Source organism: Bombus fervidus, chromosome 18 (assembly GCF_041682495.2).
Source record: "Bombus fervidus isolate BK054 chromosome 18, iyBomFerv1, whole genome shotgun sequence".
Classification (NCBI taxonomy): Eukaryota; Metazoa; Arthropoda; class Insecta; order Hymenoptera; family Apidae; genus Bombus; species Bombus fervidus.
This window is the reverse complement of record NC_091534.1, coordinates 4,570,738-4,595,806: the sequence shown is the minus strand read 5'-3', so window position 1 is coordinate 4,595,806 and position 25,069 is coordinate 4,570,738. Positions and strand designations below refer to the sequence as shown.

The 25,069-nt window shown below is 39.9% G+C and overlaps 1 protein-coding gene and 1 long non-coding RNA gene across 3 annotated transcripts in view; one reads left to right on the top strand and one right to left on the bottom strand.

Moving 5' to 3' along the window:
• The window catches only part of LOC139996450 (fatty acyl-CoA reductase 1-like), a 294,969-nt gene that overhangs the window by 193,986 nt on the left and 75,914 nt on the right, over positions 1-25,069 (bottom strand). The gene's annotated exons all lie outside the window — the stretch shown is intronic.
• Positions 609-24,080, top strand: LOC139996485 (uncharacterized). Its single transcript, XR_011802251.1, has 3 exons — positions 609-1,412; positions 23,465-23,887; positions 23,955-24,080. It is a non-coding gene; the product is annotated as an uncharacterized lncRNA (long non-coding RNA).

Here is a 25,069-nt window from a genome sequence, read left to right as displayed (position 1 = left end):
TTTGTGCCGGAAGCCAAATTGATTTTCTGGGATTACGTTATTTTTTGTGCAAAAGGAGACTAAGCTTGTTTATGGCTATTTCAAATACTTTGGTTATGTTGGGGAGGAGACTTGTAGGTCGTAGGTTTGCAGGTGATGAACTGTCTTTATTTTTATTTGTAATGGCTATTAATTTGGCTTTTTTCCATTTTCTGGGGAAATACGTGTTATTTAGCGCATTATTAAAAAGCACTGTGTAATATCGTTTTATTTTGTTGGGTAAGAGTTTGATCAAGATGTTCGGGATGTCGTCGAAACCGGATGATGTTTTATTGTTTAATTTAGAGAAAATGATTTTTAGTTGGCTATAATTTGTAATATAGTTTATTTAGTTTATTGTCTGGTTGTTTGGGGCTGTCCGAGGTATTTTCATTAGAGAATATGAAGATTGTCTTATTTAGCGATATGTCTCGCTCCATTTTATTTTTCAGTTTATTTGTTTCGGAGATAATAATTCTGTTTAATTATCCTCGACCCATATATTCATTGTGTGTGAGTGTGTTTTGGAAAAGTGATTGCCGATAACGTATAGTTTTTCCGTTGTTTTACATGTTATGAAATAACTTGGAGGAGGGGAGCTTTCTCTGGAGGCAGTTCGAAGAAAGGTATCGAGTTAGGTTCATTTAACCTAAAAATTTGATTTGTCAGTAGGAACATGCCAGCTGAGTCTTTTTAGACATATTTTTTTATTTTGTTTGCCCATCTTCTCTCTTATCGTAAGAATAGTCGTATTTTAGATTGTTTATTTTGGATAATATGTAGCTTTTATCTCGTTGTTGCTCGTTGTAGCTCGCTTTCGCAGTCAAGGTGCTATTTTAGAATGGTATTTCAATAGCTAAAACGATTTCCTTCAACGTTCGTAGCAGTATTTTTAATTTCCTACGCTATGAGTTTCTTGTAAGGATAATTGACGGATTTTAACGGTCCAAGCGGTCGAGCGCCGCCCTTACCCAATATCATCGAAGCCTCGCATTCATCCAGGTATCGTTCATGCTCTTCCCGTGAAGGATCCCCCCACTTGGAGCGTATTCACGCAGTAAGCGCCATCTTGCGGACGAATATGCCGTTTGACGATTTTCTTGTAAACCAATCAGCGTGCGTATTTCTTGCCCTCCTTTTTGAGCCTTCTAGTCTAACACGATGCTTGTTGAGCTCGCTCGAGTATAACAACGGTATCGGCAATCTCGTTCGAGCAGTTCAATCGTGAACATCGATCAGAGGGTCAGCTTCCGCGCCTTCGAACCGCTAAACGTGGAGTATCGAACCGTTTCAATCTCTCAGCGCTCGTGCAAGCGAAATCATTCTATCAGGCGTAACGATCAGTGGACTGTCCTATGCGAAATCTTCAGTTGGGAACAGCATCTCCAAGCAAGGTACGCATCATTTTAATGATTAACGATTAGTAAACCGTCTCGTGCAAGTCTTTTAAATGCGAGCGGCATCGACACGTGTTCGCGGACGAGTATATCGTTAATCATTCGTATCGTCTTACGATAATTTAATCGCATTCGTTCAGCCGTACATCGCGTCGCGGCATTCGCTTCAGTTGCTTCGTATCGCATAATCGTCCGCAGTAAGCATTCGTAAATTTCGTCTTAATCGTTGAAGACAATTCGAGACTTTCTCAGCGTTCGTTCTTCGATATTTTGTTTTCGAGTTTTAAATTTGTCAATTTTTCTTCGCGCATTGAGTCATTACTCTCCCTCGTAAATCTGGTATTCAAGATTAATTCGACGGGAAACAAGTTACAGAACGCGGTATCGTCGATATCGGACATACGCGCATTTTAGACGTATCGTTATTTCTTTAACCGTTTGAGTACCAAGCAGCGTGATCGCGCTGTTTAGATTTTGTGTCGAAAAGTCCCAGTACATTTGAACGCTACGGACGACTGACCGTATTTTGTATGTTATTGTTATCTTAATAATTTTTACTGAACAAATCTTGAAATATTTATAAACTAATAGTACGCACATATAAAAATATAGATTTATTTAATAAAAATAACAGATATGACGAGCGCTATTGTGCCGCTTGTTTCTCTTCGCAATCGATTAAGAGGCTATCGCGCCATTCAGTACTTTTTGACCCTGAATCTTTTCAAAGAACCTTGGGTCTCAAACGGTTAAATTATGTTAATATTATCAGCAAATAGTTATTTTTCTATTTACTCTATATGATTTTTGAAACATTAAAAGATTGTTATTACTCGACTACTTCTATATTGATTACGATACTTTTTTAATTACGGTGAAACTTGTCACAACTTGTGTGAGAGTGTAAAATTGATTCGAAATAATATTTTACAGGAACTGATGAAACCGGTGAGTTAGATATTTATATAATTAAAAATTATTCTATTTTTTAATTTTCTGTGTGAATATCTTAACTGTGCTTGAGCGGTGCTGGATCAAATTTATAGGAAAAATATTTTAAATACCATTTTAAGTAGTTGCTGGTCTACAGTACGAATAAAATATTTCAAATATGTAGTACAAAAATAAACTATCTTTATTTTCACAATGTGGTATACTTAAATAAAGTAGTTTATCTTTGTATTGTAAATAGCGTTTAAAATGTTTCTTAACAATGAAAATAGATTAAGTAGAATGTTAATATCAGGATGAAAGAATCCAGTATATCTACAAATTAAATTCTTGTTCTTTGTAATCCTGCTGCGGTATTCGGATCTCTTTGTTCTTACTGCTCTCCTTTCTTTCTCTAAGAACTTCTATATCCTTTAAACGTATAGACAAAATTTTATTCGACTGTTGAAACCGACGTATTTGACAAAAAGACGTGCGATTATAGAAAATTTAGGGAACGCACTGATACAAAATTATATTATAAGACGGTAATATGACCCGCGTAGGAAAACTGCAAAAGAAATAGCAGAGAGTGTTATAAGTACATCGGAACATTTCAACGAGAAAATAAGAGTTCGTAAAAATTTCACTAATGCCACAATTTTGTTAGCGATAATAGAATGTACCGGTTCTTTGCAATGAAAATTATTCCCCGGTACTTTAGTTAAAATATAAAATAAGCAAAAACGAATCTTTGCATGCAAAGGTAACTTTCTTCTCCAAACTCTTACCGAATAATTTAGTTGAATGGAAAACCGCAGCAGAGTTAAGTATTATGGGTATTCGTAAGTAACAACAAGTATTGTTCAAAGTTTTCATCGCTTGGATTACTCCTTTATGGGCAAACACGCAATCCATTTCTTTTTTTCTTTTTATTTAATTTGTACTTCACAATTTGTCCAGCTGGACATTTGGTAAATTTTTCTAACTTCGTTTCTTGGTAACATATTGGTGGTTACTCCCATCAGTCAGGATACCATCTTACAGTTTGTTTATTTTATTTCTTTAGCGAGGTCAGTGGGACGTTTTCTTTTCAGTCTCTTTTTTGTTTAGTTTTTACTCGCTTCAGCAGCTAGGTGATTTGGATGTGTTGCCGATATTTACTTATATTTTTCTGCGTACCTGCTAATTTCTTCTTTGACCTTTGGTATTTATAAGCCTTTGTGTATATCCTCGTTCCTGACATACCATGGGGCGTTGACTACTGTTTTGAATATCTTTTAGAGGCGACTCTGGTTTATTTACGTTGCTGCCTTTCCCCCCATAGTGGTATTCCGTGCGTTCAAATTGGTTTTATTATCGTTTTGTAAATTGTTAGTTTAATTTCCATGCTGACTTTAAAGTTTTGAGTAGTTAGCCAGTACATCTGTCTTCTTGTTATCCGTATTTTGTCTATAATTGATTTAGTATAGTAGAATCTAAGTGGAGTCTTAGTATTTAACTTGCTTTTTTTGTGTTAGGTGCATATCATTCAGCTGGACATTAGGTGATTTCCGTTTTTGGTTTTTTGGTTTCCATATTGTAAATATAATGTGGTTAAGTTGACTGGGGTTTGCTTTTATCTTGTAGTCATTTTTCTATTTTTCTGATACGCTCTGGTAATAATATGACTGCTGTTTCTGAATTAAAGTGCTTGCGTTACGTCGAAGGCACGGGGAGTAGTGAAATTAAGAAATCACTGATCGTCGTTCGAATGATTTCGCTTAGGTTTAAATGTTTCACGAGCAAGGTAAGAGAAATTCAGACTTTAGATATGGTGGCAGAGTTTATTATGTGAATTCAACAGAGCGACGGTTAAGAATATTAGGACTAATAAAGTGATATAACGACTCTCGATTGACGACTCTTGACTCTTCGGTGACTAATTGACGATCAACGGTTGCGGTGCCGAAATATATTAATGGCCGTCAGCTCTGAGGTGATTTTGGCGTAGGACATGTAGGGTGTCAAAGAAATACTCGGTGGTATTTAACAGTATATTTATTAACAATTCTCGCTTTCGACTCTTTACGTATCATTCTCGATTTCGACTCTTTACGTACAACTCTCGATTCTAACGGACGATTACACATATCTCGGTTACAACTCAACTGTTTTCTTGATCCGATTCGTTTCTTTTTGTCGTCCTTCAATATCTCTACTACGCACGCGTTCGTTAGACGTCCGCGACTGTTGCCACGTACGCCTTCTTCCAAATATTCGTCGAAAGGACCATACGGATATCTATAGTTCATTAGACCTGTTGGCACTAGAGCTTCGGTGATACCATTGGAAATTTTTGTTATCGAGTTTCACTAAGCCCTATTCAAGTTTTCCGACCCTTTCTACTTGTCGGCATTTGCGCTTTATCGTCAACATTATCTGTATGTCGGCGATCTTTCCGCGTTACTATAATTCAGACCAAGGAAACTGTTCTACAGTGTCACCTGACTAGTACAGCCGTGTCGTCCGTGAATGTTAGTATTTTGCTGTTGGTAGTCATACGCAATCTAGTGAAACTAAATAGTTTTGAGGTGGACAGGTCGTGATAGGTGAGGAAGAAAAACTCGAGTATAGTTAACAATATATATTTGTCGGAGAAGCGTTGTAGCTAGGATTAGGGTCAGGGGCGTGAAATGAATCTTCACTACAACTATCCATTGTCGTTATACAATCGAGATGCTATTTATTCACACAAGTGTAGATAGTACAGAGTAGACAGGTAAGCACGGCGATTAAACGCTAATGGTAATGATATTAGGTTCGATAACGAATCCGCGGCTAACGGGATAATAACTACACTTTACTCAAGGTTTGTATCTGGGTCTTGGATACAACGTGGAGTATTCACTGATCGTATAAAGCGTTGTCTTCTCGCTAATGAGATCGCACGAGAGAGAATGAATGATCCGTCGCGTTGATGCTGCAGAGGAAAACTATGATGTGGTGTGTCTAAGGGCACGAGATCACCGGATTCGTTGCGGAAAGCCTCCGCTCGGAAAGTGAGGGAAATTCCTGTTAATTGGTTAATTTCTATGTTGGTAGTTAGAAAAGGATGCTAGCCGCCCTTGAGAGGAAGTTGCTGGCGGGAAGCATCGTACGTGCAGGTGATAGATTTAGGGACTATTAAGACAAAGACTATTTGTTCGTGTGAAGAACATTAGCTAAACAAATCCTAGGATTTATAGCGGGTCTTTAGGCTAGCTGAAAGTATACTGTGAAGATGTATCGACATCTGCCAATCATCTTATCCGAAGAATAGGGCCATTGTGTACTATGTAAAGGGTATAGAAATCGTTGGAAAATTGAATGTCAAGTGCCGCTACAGTTGCAAAATTGAAGTAGACGAGGAAGTTAGAGTATTATGATGGTGCAAGTCGAAAGGGGCTGATTCCCTATACAAAAGTAAGTCGAAGATAAAGTAACAATTTTTGACACAAGACTTGGTTTTCTAGAAAATCAATTATGAAGTTCCGTCCACTTGACTCGCTACTTTTTAAGTATACGCGTACCTACATTACGGAACTTCACAATCCATTATCTGAAAAACGAAATCAGGAAAAATTTTATATATCTGAATGCACGTCTCAAAATACCATCTATCCTCGTACATACATGTATGTTTTCTTAAATATTTTGTCTATTCGATAACATGAAATAACAGAACTGATTACTTCAGCCAACGCTCATACCGCGTTGAAAGTGCGCGTTTGCGACCAGGTTTTCAGGACAAAGATTGGAAGAAAAACCAATATCGTATATAAGCTCCGCTTTACAGTGACTTAAATCCAATTATAAATTATGTGACGTCACTCGACGACAAAATACCGCCACTGGACACTAACTAGTGTCGGACGACGGCAGCGCAGTGGTTAGCGCCTTAGATTACGAACGTTTGGAACCCGGATTTTCAAATCCCGGCGACCGGAGTGCGATTTTTTTCCACAATGCAAAAAATGAGAAGGAAAATCCAGCAGTAGAAGATCTACGCCCGCAGCAGAACCTGCCTCACCAAACACAGCAGCAACTACAACTATCACGACCTATTCACCTCAATTATAACACTAAAAAAAAAAAAAAAAAAAAAAGTAATTCCGACACATATAATGTATATACTAAACTGAATGCATTCTTTCTCGTCAGAGTGCTGTGAACCCCCCAGCAAGTCGGACCTCACTGGTCAAAAATACCAGGCTAAGACTTGTTAGTGAGTTTGCCAATTTATACTGTGATATTCAATAACGAATAGTGATAAATAATACTCACTATAAAAACAATCAAGAAAATAAGAGAAGGAAAGAAGACAGACAGAATGAAAAAAAACACCAAAAGAAAAATACTACTACAAAAATGGACCCATGAACTTTCTTAGTAACAGAAGCTTTGGCTCCCAAAGGAAAAGCGTGTACACTTAACTCTCTGCCAAAGTTGGTGAACAGGAATAAAAGGGCAGAAAGTAGCCAGGGAAAGTGTAAGCAAAGAAGAAAGCACAAGAGACGCGGTCCGCAGAAAACACGAAAGCATAAATTCAGCAGATAGCTCCCCATTATCAGCAATACGAACGAAAAATAGGTTCAGTGTATTGTAATCACAAGAGTCTAGCCTATCTCGGGCACAGCAACTCCTTCAAATAATAACAATAGAAGCATCTACAAGGCAAAACTCTACTTTAGAATTAATAAGGAAATAGAAAATTTACATACGGCCTCTCAGGATGGGAAGTCACAAGTCCGAAAGAGAAGAATGAATTGCCGAGAGGTGTGGTATGCCATCATCAACGAAACCCTCAACGTCCCAGGCCTCCATAAATCACGCGGGGGGGCCTTTCTTCAGCAACTTCAATACCGAAAAATTCGACCTATTCCAGACAAGCTACCAACCTCTCCACGGAAGAAGGCACAGACACCACAGCTTCCACAAAAAGAGACAGACAGCTCCCAATAAACATCACCCTCCAAAACACGAAGGACACTAAAACTCATTGAAGAGACTCTAAACACACAAAGTCATTCCACATTAAGCAAATGCACGCATATAAACACCTGCTATTCCTACAAAATATACAAGATTTTAACAAAGCTAAAAAAATCCTAATTGCAATAAAGACAGCCTTTTACGCATATATACCCAAATCAGAGAAGTACCACACGGTCTCACTAAAGGTTCTAAACAGTAGCTTCTCCGAGACAGAGATAGTCGCAGAGTTGCAAGCATTACAGATGTCCGACGTCCAATTGACAAAAGTATGGCGCTGGCTAAAAGCGCGGTAGAAGCGCTGACTAAAATAATTTGGTTCTCTTATTTGTCTTTGGCGTTCAAAGAAATAGAATATTTAAAGAAAAATAAGTGTGCGCAAAAATGAGAATGATATAATGTGAGGTAATAGTCGTGCAATACCAAACATTTCTTTTCCTCGATGTTTAGATTATTAAAAGCTGATTGTTATGGAAAGTAAGAAAAAGCGGAGAAATAAAATAAAACCAACACCACACGGAGTTCCGAAGCGCCATCCATCTAAGTAGTACTATGCGTGCCCGGCGTTGCTTAACTTTCGTAATGGAACTTGAATGAGTGTGTTACGTCGAAGGCGCGGGCAGTACTGAGATTAAGAAATCACTGGTTGTTTCCTCACGTCGTTCGAATGATTTCGCGTAGGTTTAAACGTTTCACGAGCAAGGTAAGAAAAATTCAGACTTTAGATATGCTGGCAGAGTTTATTATGTGAATTCAACAGAGTTGAGGTCGCAAGCTTTATATATTATATATTATTGGTTGGCTCTTATGTAAAGGATATCGCCGGGAACTAGCTCAGAGGTGGGCATGCTGCTACTATCTTCTGATCTAGGGACACTGTCTACTTTCGTTACGTGCGGTGATTCTCTAGACGAACCAGGCCTACGCCGCGTCTTAAGGACCCACCATAAATCTTAGCATTTTCATAATTAAGGTCCTTCAGACCAGATAAGTATCTTTTATTTTAAGCGTTTCTTAAATTTATTGTCCACTACGTGAAGATACGGGAAAGTTGGTTTTTCTCATGTTCAGTGTCTTGCGCTAGCAACTCGGGAGCGGTTAGAACCCTTCCTCGCCCTTTCTTTTATCCAATTAGAAGCAACGACTATTGCCCTCACTTTCCTAGTCAAAATTGTCATTAACAAATACGATGGTCCCGTGTGCTAGACACAACACCCACCACTAGTTTTTCTTCACCGCAGCATCCGTCACCGAATTTCACTGGTTTTACATCTTTCGATCAGCCAACATCTCTAGACTGATTTTCCATCTTTAGTTTAGTCAACATCTCTTGATCAGGTTTCTACTCTTCGTTCAATCATCTAGTTAACTTACATTGCGTACTCTGCTCATTCGCAATCTTAACTCATGGTTTATCAGTCTTAGTTCAATCATCTAGTTAACTTATATCTAAACGTACCGAGCATAACTATCTTGTCCATAAATTTGTTGGAATAAATCGTGGCTTGTAACCTATTACCTCAGTGTTATCATCTATTCAACCACCTTTATTATCCTAAACGACATAGGGGATGGATCGTTCCACGGCGTCGACCGTCTGATCCTAACGGGAATTTACAACTCCCATTACGTCTGTCCGGGAACGGTGGAACAACCTTGTTGTTTCGATGGTCTGCAGGATGCTCCTTATGGCTCTGTGACATATCCCCCTTCTTAGCTTCGTTTTGCTCCGTTAAAGCGTCTGCTCTGGTAGATCGTCTAGGATGAGTGGTCCATTTATCTTCGTTTTCGGTGGTGTTTTGGAGAGTGACTGTCTACTAGATTGCCACTGATGTATTCAAGGGTCAGAATTGTTAATATTATGGTCTTCTTTCTGGAAAGTAAAGTTTTAATCTGTTGCCATGGATTCTTTGCGTTTGATATTCAATAAAATAGGTGGGTGGATTGGATGAAAGAATTTCTGCTGATCAGTGAACTATGTACTCCTTATGTACCCATACTTTTACTTCGGATACCGTTTGTGTTTTAACAAGTTTTCGTGCCTGATCTCTCTGATATCAGTTCGAATCAGGCGTTATGTCGATTTTTCCAGAGGCTAAACGATTGTTCTTTAATTAGGCTGACGGTAGTTGATATTGAGGATGGCATGTGGCAACGCGCGGTCGCCTCTCTCCCGATTTGGTGCAGATACTCTTCGAAGCAGCCGTGTCCCAAATCGGGTATGTCCGGTCGTTCTGTGTACTCAAATATTATATTCCATACATATTAGTTTAAGGTTTAGTCTCGGTCGTGCAGGTTCGAATAAGGTCTTTTACCACAGCAGGGATCCGTCAGACTGCGGGTAGAAAGAAGTAGTTTTCATGTGTCGGATCTTGAAAGCTTGTTCAAATGTATCCATCAGTTCACATGCGAAATTTCTTCCCATATCCGTCAAGATGCTTTTAGGTGCGGAAAGTATGTACATATAGTGATTCAAAATTTCGTTAATGATCGAGCTGGCTGTCTGGCCTTTTAAAGGGATGAGAACGATTGGTCTTGGCTGGGCAGGATAAATTGGTTACCTTGTTTGGTTTTTGCGAGAGGTCCGAATATGTCCATTGTGATTTTCTAATTTGAGTTGCTCTTTTGCTCTGATAATTTCGCGTAATTCGGCAACGTTCTCTTGCGCGGTTGCTAAAATTCGCTGGTCTAACTATTTCCCTATCGCTTCGATCCGGGATAAAGTGTCTGTTGACTATATTGTTATCTAGTCCCTTTGTATTCCGGATGTTGGTCGTGAATTGTCCAATACAGTCAAGGCGTCGGAATTGTCGCGGCAAACAGTTGTCGAGATTTTGATTGTAAGGGGTTTGTGATCCCTAAATCTGTCCCTTTGACGGCGTGTCTAAAGCGTTTAACCGCGGTGTACATTGCGAGTAGTTCGCGATTATACGCGCTACATCTTCGCTACGCGGAGGTCGAGGATTTCGTAAGGAATCCTAACGACTGCCATGTATCGTTGAAGCGTTGTTGCAGGACCGCCCCCATCGCGTAATCGCATGCGCTAGCATCGTAACGTCCGCGAGAGCACATTCCGGTTCGCTGAAACTTTTTTGAATTTGCTCCGACCATTCGATGGTCGCCTTACCATTTTTGCAGCTGTTAACAGATTGTTGAGTGGTAGATTTGATATGTGTTTGTATGAAACGTCGATATAAGTTAATCATTTCGATGTATATTCGCAGGTGTTTGACAAGATACGGAACTTTGATAATGGCTTCCACGTGGTTCGGCTAACAGTTTTATCTCTTTACGGTTACGGTGTATCCTAAACATGTGATTTCGCTTGCGCTAAATTCACATTTCGCGGAATTTATTACTACGTTGTACTCGTCTAAGCGTTTGAACAAAGTTCGCAAGTGTTTGCAGTGTTGTACTTCGTCTCCTGAAGCTATCAGAAAGTCGTCGACGTACGCGTAAATGAAATCTAGACCGCGTATGGTTTCATCGACGAACGTTTGATACGTTTGTGCCACATTTCAAAACCCGAACATAGTATTAATTGCTTCGAACACACATAATGGGATTATGGTCGTTGTTCTTTCGACATCTTCAGGTGTTGCCAGAATTTGATACGCGTAGACGAAATCGATTTTAGAAGAATGCGTTTATTATGTACTTGCTGTTCGAAATCTTCGATGTGTGGCGATGAATACTTGTTGGATATGTCGTAGGCGTTCAGTGTTCTGTAGCCGCCACAGATTGTAGGCCTCTGTTTTGGGGACGAGCAAGGGTGATGCTCATAGGCTCTTCGACGATTTAGTCACTAGTTGCTCTATCGTCATCTGTAATTCCACCTTCGCCTGTTTGAGCCGGTCGGGGGCGAGGCGTTGTTGAGATTTGCCGTCGACGGGATCCTGGCGTCGTCTTAATGTGATGTTCTACACCGTACCGTGCTACCTCTTCCGAAAACGGACGGCCAGGATAGATCCGAGAATTTTACCATAAGTTAATAGTAAATTATCGCCAATTATCGTCTTTATCAATGCTATGTGGACCTTGGCCGTGTATCCCATTGATGACGATCGTTTCTCTCGCTAGTTCACGAGCAACCCATAGGAGCTCAAAAAGTCCATGCCGATGATGAGAGCTATCAAACAATCATGTCAGCTATAACAAAACTCAATTTGAAGACTCGTTTGAGGGACAGGATCAGGTTAACTACGATGGAACCGTATATCACGGTTCGTGTCCTGTTGACCACGAATGGTTTGTACTCGCTTCTGGTCGTGTGTATGCGTAATTTGCTCTGTTAATATGCACATATATCGGAGCCTGTGCCCACAAGAAAAGCAATCCTCGAATTTTTCTCCGTGACGAATGTAGGGCGGAATACAGAACCGTCTTCGTGCGCCGCTTTCACAGACAGCTGTTTCCCTGATTCCAGGTGCACGGGAAACGACACTTTGCGCGTTCTTAGAACGTCGTGTGGTTATAGCAGAGGCCGGACAGTTGCAGTCTTTCTCTCGAATATGATCTACGACGACTCCTACTTCGTCGTCGTGAAGGGCTGCCATTGCCGAAACTCAGCGCGCTTATTTGCGCCCGCAGTTGGATAAATTGTTCATTCAACGCATTGTAACAGCCGACCCGTGATTCGCTTTCCCTAGCATTTTGGATTCGTTCCTGTGGTTCGCTTATCATTGCCATTCGGGATATGCCCGGTCGAGTTTCATGGATTCAATCCGCGAACGTTGTCAGGGCTTTCAGGACGGATTCCATCGCGGCGACTGGGATTAGTCGTGCGTCTATCGGCAGGCGATTCTTCTAAAGTGTCAGCACGAACTGATGTGAGGCCATGGGGATAGCACGTTTCTTCAGATCGCGGTAGAAATGGGACGGCATTCGTTCTCCGATTTCCTTGCTCTCGTGCAATTTCCTCATTTTTGTACCGTCGGAATCGGCCAGTCCTTTAACTGTCTCGCTTTTAATTCGTTAGTAGCATCCCGTCTCCGACGGATCGAGCACTATATCCTCCACTTGAGCTAGGATTGTTTCATCTAGATTCGCGATAGTGGTAAGATACTGCAACCCGTCACTCGCGATATGCGAGAACTTAAGGTACGTTTCAAACTTGGCGGACCTATACCGTGATCCTATGCGGCCAAACGTCTAGGTAGTTGATAAGGAGTTTCTCAAGAGATTCTCAAAATTCTAGATCAATATGTTTAATACCTACAATTTGTGCAAATTTCTTCATTTAATTTAGTTTGTCGGGTTTTTCTATTTCGTTTGTAACGTGACAGATTTGCTTACCAATGTTGGTGTGGACTTTCCTTCAATGTATTCGGTTGAAGTCGGAGATGGTCCTAGTCCTATCTGATGTTCTCAAGTGGTGATATAATCTCGTGTAGAGTTAGTGCGTTGTTAGCGACGTTGTACTGATATTTTGTAAACAATGGGATTCGAAGTATTTCATCTTCCATTAAAGGAAATTTGTTAGAGACTACGTCGAATTGATAGTTGTTTCTGAGCATGGTCAGATTGCAAATTGTATCGTTGGTGTGTTCCTCACTGCCTATTAGGAATCTCTGTAGGTTAGAGATTTTGTCATTTAGTGGGACTTCTTCTTTTATAAGGTTTATTCCTACTCCGGTATCGATGAGGAATGTAGCTCTCCTCCATCCCCTCGTTGCAATACAATTGCCAGTAATCTTTCGGTGGTGAAGCAGTTGACTCTAGCTATGTTGCTTCTGGGTTCCTCTATTGTTTGGTTCACTCTTGTTGGCATTTTCCATACTGAGTAAGTGGAAAATTTCGAGAGTAATAGCTTCGTGGGCTGGTTATTTACATATTCAAATTTTCTTTCAGCTTCGTTTAGTTTGCATGATGCCAGTGTTCCGCTAGTCTCTAGCTCCTTGTTTCTCTCTCATACATAGCTTCATTTTTTATGCCAGGTTCTGGGTTTCGACCAGTGTATCTGGTTGACTTTGGATAACCTATTGACCGATATCCTCTTTCAGGTTCATGACCTATGTTTTTATTGGTCGGTTTTTTCTTCTTCTATAGCGATTCTGCTGCTTACAGGTTTTGAGTGTTTCTTTCGAATGGCATAAATTGGTTCTTTTAATCGTTGCCTGAAGCGCGTATTGTGTGATTGTACTTTTCTTGTGTTTCCTTGTCTAGTCGCTCTAAGTTTGACGCGGCAATTGATTACTGAATGTGATATTGGGAGCTTTTGCCTTATTGCGGCACATAAATCTTCGCAGTTTCTCACTTCAAGCGAGCATTTCTTTTCACATTTTGAATTATTTTCTTGACAGGAATTAATTTTACAAGCAATGGTTTTTGTTAATATTGGCTTCTCGCGTACCTGACATTCTTTATGATGCTTTCTATATTTGCTTTCCCAGAGTTCGCCTGGGTTTTCCATGAAACTCCTTCGCGTTTGACGAGAAGGTCCAGGTACAAGTTTTGTTGATATTACTGACCCTTCCTCCGGGGGTTCTAGATGAACGTCTACTAGATCCGCCTTCAGTGAGCATAGGTAAATCTGCACCTTCACCGCAGCACTGCAGCTTCACCGAGTTCTTGAATATCTGTGCGATTCTTATTCTCTGTAGACAACACATCGAATCGAGACCGGTTGAACTCGTCTGTCTTTTGTCATCAGTCTGGTACTTGTTGCAACAAATTGGAGTCGCCTGAGGGTGAGATCGTTGGTTGAGTCATTAGAAGATTCGGGATCGGAACTATATCTTCGATTCCCATGGCGTATGGAGACCAGTTTGGTACATTACCTGGGCTCGTAGAATACTTGTATCTTCAACTGGGATGACCGTAGTCCTTCGGTTGCCAAACGTCCGTGGAGTTGGTTGCAAGCTTTCCCGTTGAGAATGATGAGTATCCTGGGAGGGATCGCCAAATTTGTTACGTCGAAGACACGGGAAGCATCCTACAAACTTAACTTCTCAATTCGGTGGTACAAACCGTATTTATTTCTTGTGTAAATCATGTCGAAAATGCAACATCATAATTTTTAAATACAAAGCTTCAGTTTGAACAAAACCAATTTAAAAAGTTCCGTCCACTTCGCCCTCGCTGTCTTCCAAGTGCACACATACACGTAATTTTATATATCTGAATGTACGTATGTATATATAGCTTATTTCTACACTAATTTATATTTCTTTAAGCATTATATTTTTTTGAAGAACAAAAACAACAGAAAACTAGTTACATCAGCCGATGCTCATACCGTGCTGAGTGCACTCGTGAACCCCGAGCAAGGTAAGTAGGACTCATTATGAAAACAATCAAGGAAATAAAAGAGGAAAAGAAGATAGAAGACAACGGAACTGGTGACCAAAGCAATGAATCGGAAGCCTCCATAAGCGAAAATGAAAAGGCCTTCCAAAAGACGCGGAAACTCAACCCTCCGCCGAACCTAATGAACAGGAACCAAAGGAAAGAAAGTAGAAAGTAAAAGCAAAGAAGAGAAGACAATGGGAGACGCAAATCGCGAAAGACACGAAGTCGTGTAGCCAACAAAAAGCTCGCCATTAGCAGCAATACCAAGAAGAAATTGGCGAGCTACCGGCCAAGCTGTGAACGAACAAATCGAAATCTTGTCGATGAGGAGACGAAGTTGGTGCAGAAGATTTCGCAAAGAATATCAGATACATCAGAAGCCAATGCTGTTAAAAACCATTGCTTCTAAAATTAATATTTTAAAAAAAAAAACAATTGTAAGTGCGAAAAGGAATGTCGCTTTCGTTGAAATGGAAAATTAGGAAGATTCATATGCAGCATTAAGGCAAAACCTTTCAATGCCAAATTCAGTAACCATTTGCCGCGACAAACTTGGAACAACTAGACAAGGAAATACGGAAACTGTACAATCATACAATATGCACTTGCGACAACAATAAAAAATGAATTAATCTATGCCACTCGAAACACACGTTCAAAACCTACAAGCAGAAGAATCGCTATAAAAGAGAAAATCGACGCGTTAAAAACACATATGATGGACCTCACAGAAGACATGGGACAATAAGTTATTCCAAGTTAATTAGATACACTGGTCAAGGCCCAGAACCTTGTGTCGGAAATGGAGCTACATATCAGAGAGAAACAAGCTGCACGGGAATCAGCAATGACACTGTCATCATGCAAACTGAACGAAACCGAAAGAAGATTTGAACACATAAAACCAGCCTCCAAAAGGACGAGCTAAACTAATATGTCCCAAGTGTTTACGAATCGGACATTCAACCGTCAGTTGTTACTCTCGAAATTTTCCACTTGCTCACTATGGAAGATTTCTGCTAGAGTGAACCAAACAATAGAGGAACCCAGAAGCAACATAGCTAGAGTCAATAGCTAGAGGCTCCAGCATCGAAAGATTACTGTCAATTGTATTGCAACGAGTGGATGTAGTATTGCTACATTCCTCATCGATACCGAAACAGGTATAAACCTTACACAAGAGAAACCCACCAAATGACAAAACCTCTAACCCAAAGAGTTTCCTAATGGGCAGTGACGAACACACCAGCAATACAATTTACAATCTGACCATGCTAAAAAAAAAAAAAAAAAAAAAAAAAAAAAACTATCAATGCGGCGTAGTCTCTAACAACTTTTGCCTAATCGAAGATGGAATACTCCGAATGCTATTCCTTACCATATCAGAACACCAGATAGGACCTGGTCAAACTCTGACTTGAAGCCAATACATTGAAGGAATATTCCGTGAAGGAGGTGAACGCGATAGCGCTACAGAGACCTCGATTACAGCAAATTAAGAGTGTTTGTGCAATGGTAAATCGAATACCGCCGACAGGGTTGACGCAGTGCAATCACACCGCATACCGCCGCTTACCGACTCAAGTGGACGATGTAGTGGTCGATCAGCCGGAGACGGGACGCTACGAACGAATTAAAAGCAAGCTGGTTAAACGACTGGCCGATTCCGACGGTACGAAAGTGAGGAAATTGCTCGAGAGCGAGGAAATCGGAGAGCGGGTGCCGACCCAGTTCTACCGTGACCTGAAGAAACTAGCCTCTCTTTATGGTCTCAGACAAGTTCGTCCTAACACTTTGGAATATCCGCCTGCTGGCAGACGCACGATTAATCCTAGTCGCCGCGGCTGAATTCAACTAGAAAACCCCGACGGCATTGGCGGACTGGATCCACGGGACTCAATCGGGTACATCTCGAATTGCAGTGGTAAGCGAACCACGGGAACGAATCCAAAACGCTAGAGCAAGCGAACCTCGGGTCGGCTGCTACAATGCGTTAAACGAACAAATTATTCAACTACGGGCGCAAATAAGCGCGCTGAGTTTCGGCAATTTTCGCCCTCCACGACGAAGAAGCAGGAGTCGTCGTAGATTGTAATCGAGACAAAGATTGCAGCAGCTCGGTCTTCGCTACTACCAAGCGACGTTCCAAGACTGTACAAAGTGATGTACCCCGTGCACCTGGAATCACGGAAACAGCCGTCCGTGAACGCAGCGCACGAAAACGGTTCTATATCCCGCCCTATATTCGTCACGGTCCGGAGTTCGAGAATTGCTTTCCTTGTGGGCATCGGCGCCGATATATGTGCATACCAGTAGAACAGATTACGCAGACTCGCGATCAGAAGTGAGTAGGAATTGTTCGCGGCCAACGGGAAGCGGATCGCGACATACGGTACCATCGTGATTAACCTGATCCTGTCCCTCAGACTAGCCTTCAAATGGCGTTTTATAGCTGACAATCAAACACCCATCGTTGGCATGGGCTTTTTGAGCACCTATGGGTTGCTCGTGGACTGACGAGACAAACGACGACCCAATTGTCATCAATGGGATACGCGGCCAAGGCCCATGTGTCATTGATAAAGATGATAATCAGTGAATAAATTTACTATTAACTGTTGGTCAGATTCTCGGATCTAACCCGGCCGTTCGTTTTCGCAAAAGGTACAGCACGGCACGGTGTGGGACACCATATGAAGATGACGCCAGACCCTCCGTCAACAGCAAACCTCAACGACGCCTTACCCCCAACCGTTTCAAACAGGTGAAGGTGGAATTAGAGATGATAATGGAGCAAGGAGTGGTACCATCGAAGAGCCCATGGTTGTCATTCTTGCATGTCGTACTCAAAAAAGACTCAAGCCTACGATCTGTGGCGGCTACCGTACGTCCACACATATCCGATAGGTATTCGTCGCTGCACATCGGACATTTCGCATAGCAACTACATAATAAGTGCACTTTTCAAAAATTGATTTCGTCAAAGCGTATTGAATTCTGGTATCATCCGAAGACGTCGAAAAAACATCGACCACAGCCCCGTTTGGTTTGTTCGAAGCATTTAATACCATGTTGGCGGTTTGAAATGCGGCACAAACGTATCAAAGGCTCGTAGATGAAACCATAAGTGACTTAGATTTCGTTTACGCGTACGTCGACGACTGTCTGATAGCTTGGGAAGACGAAGAACAACACCGCGAACACTTGCGAACTTTGTACAAACGTTCAGACGAGTGCGGCATAGTATTAAATGCCGCGAAATGTGAATTTGGTGGGAGCCAATTCACATGTTTAGGATACACTGTATCCGTGAAGAGATAAAACTGTTAGCCGAACCATTTGGACGCCGTTATCAAAGTTTCATATCTTGCCAAACACCTGCGATTGTACCTCGAAATGATTTACTTCTATCGACGTTTCATACAGGAGCACATAGCAAATCTACAACAATTCAACGGCCTGTTAAAAGCTGCGAAAAATGGCAGGGCGCACATCGAATGGTCAGAGCAAATTCAAAACAGTTTCAGCAGGACTGGTAAGATTGGGGTTAACATCCTAGAAGATTAACGTCAAGCGTAAGAATGCAGGTTGTTAGTAGACCACAGTCCTCGAACATATTTAGTGACTGCGCAGAAAATTAGGTTTAAAGGCACAAAAGCTATCTATACTCGTTATCGTCACCAAAGAAATGGCATCCGAAGCAAACCACCTGGCAACAACCAAAATAATCTCACGCCATAATTGTTACACGATTTAACATTTTTAATCATCAATAACGTTTGAAACAGTTTAGCAACATAAACGATAGTCCACACTAAACCATCATCCAGTCGATATCCACCTTGCAGACTCGACAGTTCAGAAAATGTCTGAAATGGATGGTCTTGTCGATGCCTTAGGACCTCGTTATAAATGGAAAAATCATGTTAGCAGGTGACACAGACTCAACGTAGTTTACATGCAAATGTATACAATCTAGTTTTGTACACGATAATTGATCGCCGTGGAGTCCCGATTTTTGACCAATTACGGAGAAAATACTGTACATCGTTCTTTGTAATCATTAAATTACTACAACAAACAGCACTTCATAATGAATACTTAATACATTGATAAAGAATTCTAGCGTAAGTCGAAATAATAAATTATCATCGTTAAGTCCTTTCATTGACAAAGATGGCATCATAATGGTTAGAGATGATTAACGTACGCAAAGCTGCCATCTCACACAGCTAATTATTCAAAAACAACACAAATCACGGGTTCAGGACACATTAAACGCAATCTGGCAATCCTTTGGATCAAACAATGGCGAAGTAGCGGTTAAAAATATTATAGAAAGTAGGAAATATATACGTCGGAGATGAAAGGACACCTTCCGCTTGGAATTTTTTGGAAAACTTGCCAACACTGTCTTTATAAATTAAACCGATCTTTATAAATTTTTAGTCTTTATAAATCTTTAGTCTTTATAAATCTTTATAAATTAAACCGATTATAATTGTCCGAGATTTGCGATGATGAGTTTGGGCTCAAGGCGACAACTAGTTGCCGAACGTAGCCGCGGTCACGGGATGAACGTTTTACCTAACAGAAGTATAGATATCTTCTCTATTGCGTAATAACAATGTCTAATACAAATGAAGACTCGTTACACGCCCCTAATCGTAATGTTAACCCGACATATATATTATGTCGGGTTATCGTTATGACTTGGGTTAGGGGCGTGTAATGAATCCTCACTTGGGTTATTTATCGTTGTCGCACAATCGAGGTAGCGCTTATTAACACAGGTATAGATGCTACAAGATCGACAAGTGGCCGAGGTAACTACACGCTAATGACAATGATCTTAGGTTCAATAACGAATCCACGGTCCACGGGCTAACTCTTTGTTAAACTCAGAATAGAATTTTATGCACAAAAGTAACGTTCGCTGTGACGCTCGGTATATACTGCTCTCAAGACGATGTGTAACTATCCAAGGAGATCACAAGAATAAGCGACTGATGGAAAGTTTCCTCTCCTTATGATCGCGTTCGTTTTGTTGAATATTAGCCGGGGATACCAACAAAATTGCAGCCGCCGTTGCTAGGTAGACCCGCGTAGCTGCGACATTGCTCCTGCCCGGAGTTTGATTGTTAACACAATGTGTGTCTCATAATATTATTTTTTTTTTTTTTTTTTTTTTATTGATTGTTTGTTAAATTTTTACAATTTGTCCAGAAGGACATTTGGTAAAATATTATAGCTTAGAGAATAAAAGAATAAAAAAAATAAAAAAATAAAAAAATAAATAAAATATAGCATGTGGATGGTTACCCCCAGCGGGGTTCCATCTTCTAGGTTTCCTATTGCATCTCTATTTCGAGGTCTGCGGGATGCTTCCTCTTCAGCCTTCTTTCTATTTTGGTTTTATTTGTTTCAGCAACCAGCTGGTTTGAGTGTGCTGCAAGTCTTTCTTTGTACTTTTTTGCGTATCTAGCGATTTCCTCTTTGACTGTTGGAATTTTTAGATCTTTTCGTAGGTCTTCATTTCTGACGTACCATGGAGCGTTAACTATTGTCCTTAAAATTTTTGCTTGCTCTATTTCTATTTTGCTTATGTGACTCATTGCTGCCTTCCCCCATAATGGGACTCCGTATGTCCAGATTGGTTTGATTATTGTTTTGTATATATTTAGTTTATTCATTGTGCTTAATTTAGATTTTCTATTGATTAACTAGTACATCTGCTTCCTTTTTGCACTTATTCTGTTTATTATTGATTTTATATGGTGCTTCCATGTGAGGTGTGTGTCTAAATGTATTCCTAGATATTTGACTTGCTTTGTCTCATAATATTGCCACTTTTCTATTAGGTGGAACGTTCATCCCGTGACCGTGGCTACGCTCAGCGACCGGTTGTCGCCTCGAGCCTAAGCTCATTGTCTCAAGTTTCGAATGACTGTGTCTGGGTTATTTCGTGAATGCTACAGTATTGAGGTTTCCCAAGTAATTTCAACGAGGGGAGTGTCGCGTAATTTTTAAAGTGAATACAAAAGGTTCGGTATAAAATCGAGTTTATTTGTCACAGTTAGGTTTTTTATTACAAAAGATCGCGAGAAGAACTGTTCGGACCTGTCTCGTACCATCAAGGAAGAAAGCTCGGTGTGGGTGTGCGCTTTTGAACTCAGAACGCGGATTCGTCGTCCACACTTTTCTACCGAAAAGTTTCGGTAGAAAAGTGAGGGTAATGATCCGCGATGCCCATTGGTTAATAAATGAAGTTGTAAAGACAAAGAAAACCAGATATGGGCATCCTTGTTCATGGGAAAAGTCTGTTTCTGCTTTCTCCGTAATAGTTAAGAGCGTGCAACAAACATGAGGACCATCTGTAAACCGAAAATGTTTATGTGAAGAGAAATGAAACTGAACAGATTTGGTTTACGGTATCTCCTTAGGCCTGTTGCGGGTTAGTGTAACAGTGGATAAGTCTTGACGCCCAGACTATGAGGAATCTCGCAAGGATCATCGCATCTGGCGTAGCACGTGCTAAACAGAAATTTGATCCGTGACAGGAGCCCCGTTGTCCTTTCATCTCCGACATATATATATATATAATACAGTTTCATTTTACTAACAATAAGGGGAATAAAACAAAGAACAATTAGTTAGATGCGGAAAAAGTTAACTTTATTCAGATAAGATAAGATACATAATTCAAATTAATGTTTAATTATGTAACACTTAAAATACGAAAGAAAGTAAAAAATATACAGAAAAAATGTATTTGATTAGTTTAATATTATGTTTCTATTTACAAATTACTGTAGAAATAGTACTAAAAGTAAAATATTTTATCATTTCCTGATATATACATATACACTTAATTTAACCGTACATAGTGTCACACATTTTAATGTGTGTACGTCATTTTTAAAAAATTATAAAGTATATTCATATAAAAGATAGGTATAAACTAATTTATATATGTACATAATTATATATATATATATATATAGATGTGCATGTATTATGGCAAATATATGTGAGTTAGTGCTTTAATTTCTGTTTCGCAAATTATGCATTGTGCAAAAGCACGGGAGCAATACCAGCATGTTACTAGATGTCTACAAGGTAGAAATATAATTGTTGCTTCTCGTTCCGTGCAAACTTTACACGATCGAGCATCCTTCAATTTTTTATTTTTCTTTTTTCTCCAGAGCAGCTAAAATAGTAAACAGTATATTTAAATATAATATATAATAAAATTTATTATACGTATACTGATTACATACAAATTAAAGAATTTGTGATCAATCTGTGTTTTTATTTTTATTACTTACCAACTTTCTCAACGAGAGCCATTTCGTTTGTTTCATTTTTACCATGGAATCTCTCATGATTCCCAACTGTAGTTTCTATTGGTGCCTCAAATAAATGTAATGTACATAAGTATATATTGGAATTATTAATTATACATATGGTTCATGGTGTAAGTTTCTTTTCTTTCTACTTACTTCTGCAGAATTTTCATAGAGGTCTTGGCCTGTTACATTATTAACATATTCACAGCCTCGTACTGTTAATGAATAACAGCAGCTTGGAGACGAAATTGCATGTCGGTTCCATGGATCTTCTCCTGGACTTCAATTTTCTATACCAATTTCACAATGATGACAGATAGCCATATCATTTCTTCTATTGTACTAGAAGCCTGCATCGGCTAACACTTCTCTTCCAATATGTGTATTAGGAAATGTTGCGAATGAATTTAATCTGGATTGGCAACTAGCATAATGCAAATTTTTTAGTTTCGTAACCTTTTATAATCCCAAACGGCTAAGTTCATATGCTGTCGGGTTTTCTACATGTCTTACAAATTGATGGTCATTAAAATCAAACGACTGCGAATATTCTAAACCATAACGACATAATATACTTCTATTTCTTCGTTCTGTCGGTAGAATTTCATCAGGATTTGTTCCAATTGGTACATTGTCGCAGTGTTCAATGCGGACAAATCTGCATTCTGGAACTCGTGAACTTGCATGGGAGTACGACCCTCTAACCAGTGACTTACCACCACTCGACACACAAAACATTTGACTGATGAAAGGTTTCCTCTCCTTACGATTGCGTTCGTTTTGTTGAACGTTGGCCCGGGATACCAACAAAACTGCAGCCACCGCGTAGCTGCGATATTGCTCCTGCCCAGGGTTTGATTGTTAACACAACGTGTCATAATATTGGCACTTTTCTATTAGGTGGAACGTTCATCCCGTGACCGTGGCTACGCTCGGCGACCGATTGTCGCCTCGAGTCTAAGCTCATTGTCTCAAATTTCGAATGACTCTGTCTGGGTTATTTCGTGAATGCTACAGTATTGAGGTTTTCCAAGTAATTCCAACGGGGGACCCCGTTGTCCTTTCATCTCCCACATATATATATATATAGTGATATTGTTACATAAACAAACAACAAACTTCCTTAATAAATAATTAGATCTGTTTATACCTTCATTGTTAATTGATTATATAACAGTAATTTTTCAAAATATGTGTAAAAATTCTTGCACAGATATATGTATCTGTATGCAATTTCTTACCTTAACTTCTATAAAATTGACCTTTTATTTACATTGTACTCCATTTACCTAGAAATTTATAAAATGAAGAAGTAAAATTACAATCATTGGATAAATAGATTTATATATAAAAACATTACCAATATCGTATAATTGTTATGATAATAATAACATCATATATACATATATAATTAAAATAGTCCATTATTGAACTTTTTATGATGAAAATCGAATTTTTTATTTTTAGCAATAGGGAGGTTATGCGAGAAATGTAACGGTAAATGTGTAATTTGGCAAGGCATGTGTTATCTGTGATGAACCTAGTGTATCTGATGCCTACTATTGCAAAAGATGTACAATCCAAGAGAAAGATGTAAGTTTTTAGAAAACTAATTTAATATGTGTTCTTAAAATATTACGTTCTTTACTTTTGAGTATAAAATTATGAAATTTGATTTATTAACCCTTTGCGGACGGGACGGTTCGAAGTCAACCGTATCGTACCGTGGAACCGAGCTGCTGCCGCGATAGTCATTTAAAATTGCCAGCGCACATTTCTGCTTGGACGCGCTTTTCGTTCATAGAAATCAAATTCTAGACATATGTACATGCACATATTCTGGATAAATAAAATAACACACATATGTGTCTTTTGTTGAGGAAATAGTAGGTTGGTATGATCACTAGTTCCTACATGCTAAGTTGTTACGACTTCTAACGACGCTCTTTTGTTTTAGGCGTCGGTCACGTGTTAATTACCTTAGTGTATCCGGTGTGTTCACATGTTTGTACTTGATGGTGAAATACAGAGTATACAAAACTAATATGAGTGTATCAGTAAATACCAAATTCCAAAAATCTATTGATTAAGCGATTACAAACGCATATATGAGTTCGATGGCCAAATTGATGGTTTACGCAGAACGTGTGACGCCAACCACGTCAGAGACTATGCTGCGCTTCGGAACCGATGGGCTGATAACGGAAATAAAGATGTGACGGCACTCGGCGACAATGCATATCGTCGAAGCGAGGTACCTAATAAACCTTCAATATCCCAATGGTTCTTTCGCCGAATCTTCGAGAAGAAGGCGTGCGTGGCAAAGGTCGCGGACGCCTAACAAACGCGTGGATAATGGGGATATTGAAGGGTGACAAAGAAAAGGGAATCAGATCCCACCGACAGTCAAGTTGTAAGAGCTTCAATCTTGAAAAGTCGCAGCTCGATGCACCCGCCCGTCGGCGCCAGAGATAGGAGGCGATGACGACGACTCGCAAATGCAACCAAGAAACGCACACCAGCAACTTCTGACAGCAGAAAAGGCAGTTAAATATATCCCGATATTAAACGGTGACGACGACATAGGCGTAGAACATTTCATAACAGAAGTCCGATCAATAAGAAACCTTTGTTGGAAAAAGAAAGACTATTAAAGTCGAGAAAATAATAGGCAAAGCAGCACAAAGCGTTTGAAATATACGGATCGAGAACTATACCGATCTGTTCCATGCATTACGACAGAACGTAGAAGCCCAAATGGCATCTGACGAATACGCAGAGCAGATCAAGGAACTAAGGCAAGGAAGAGACGAGTCAGTTCAATACTTCAACATTAGATTCCGACGAGTGCTCAACAAACTGACCTACGCAATAACTAACGAAAACCCACAACCGCTAACACGAAAAATAATTCTCGAGAAGCCAATGCAGAGAGTAAGCCGGATATATCTGAAAGGACTACGTACTGACATAGGAAGAATAGTAATACCGAGCAAACCAGCAACAACCCTAAGTAGAGGCCGAGAAAGAAGCTGGAGACATGGAAAGAAATTTACAGGAAGAACAACGAAG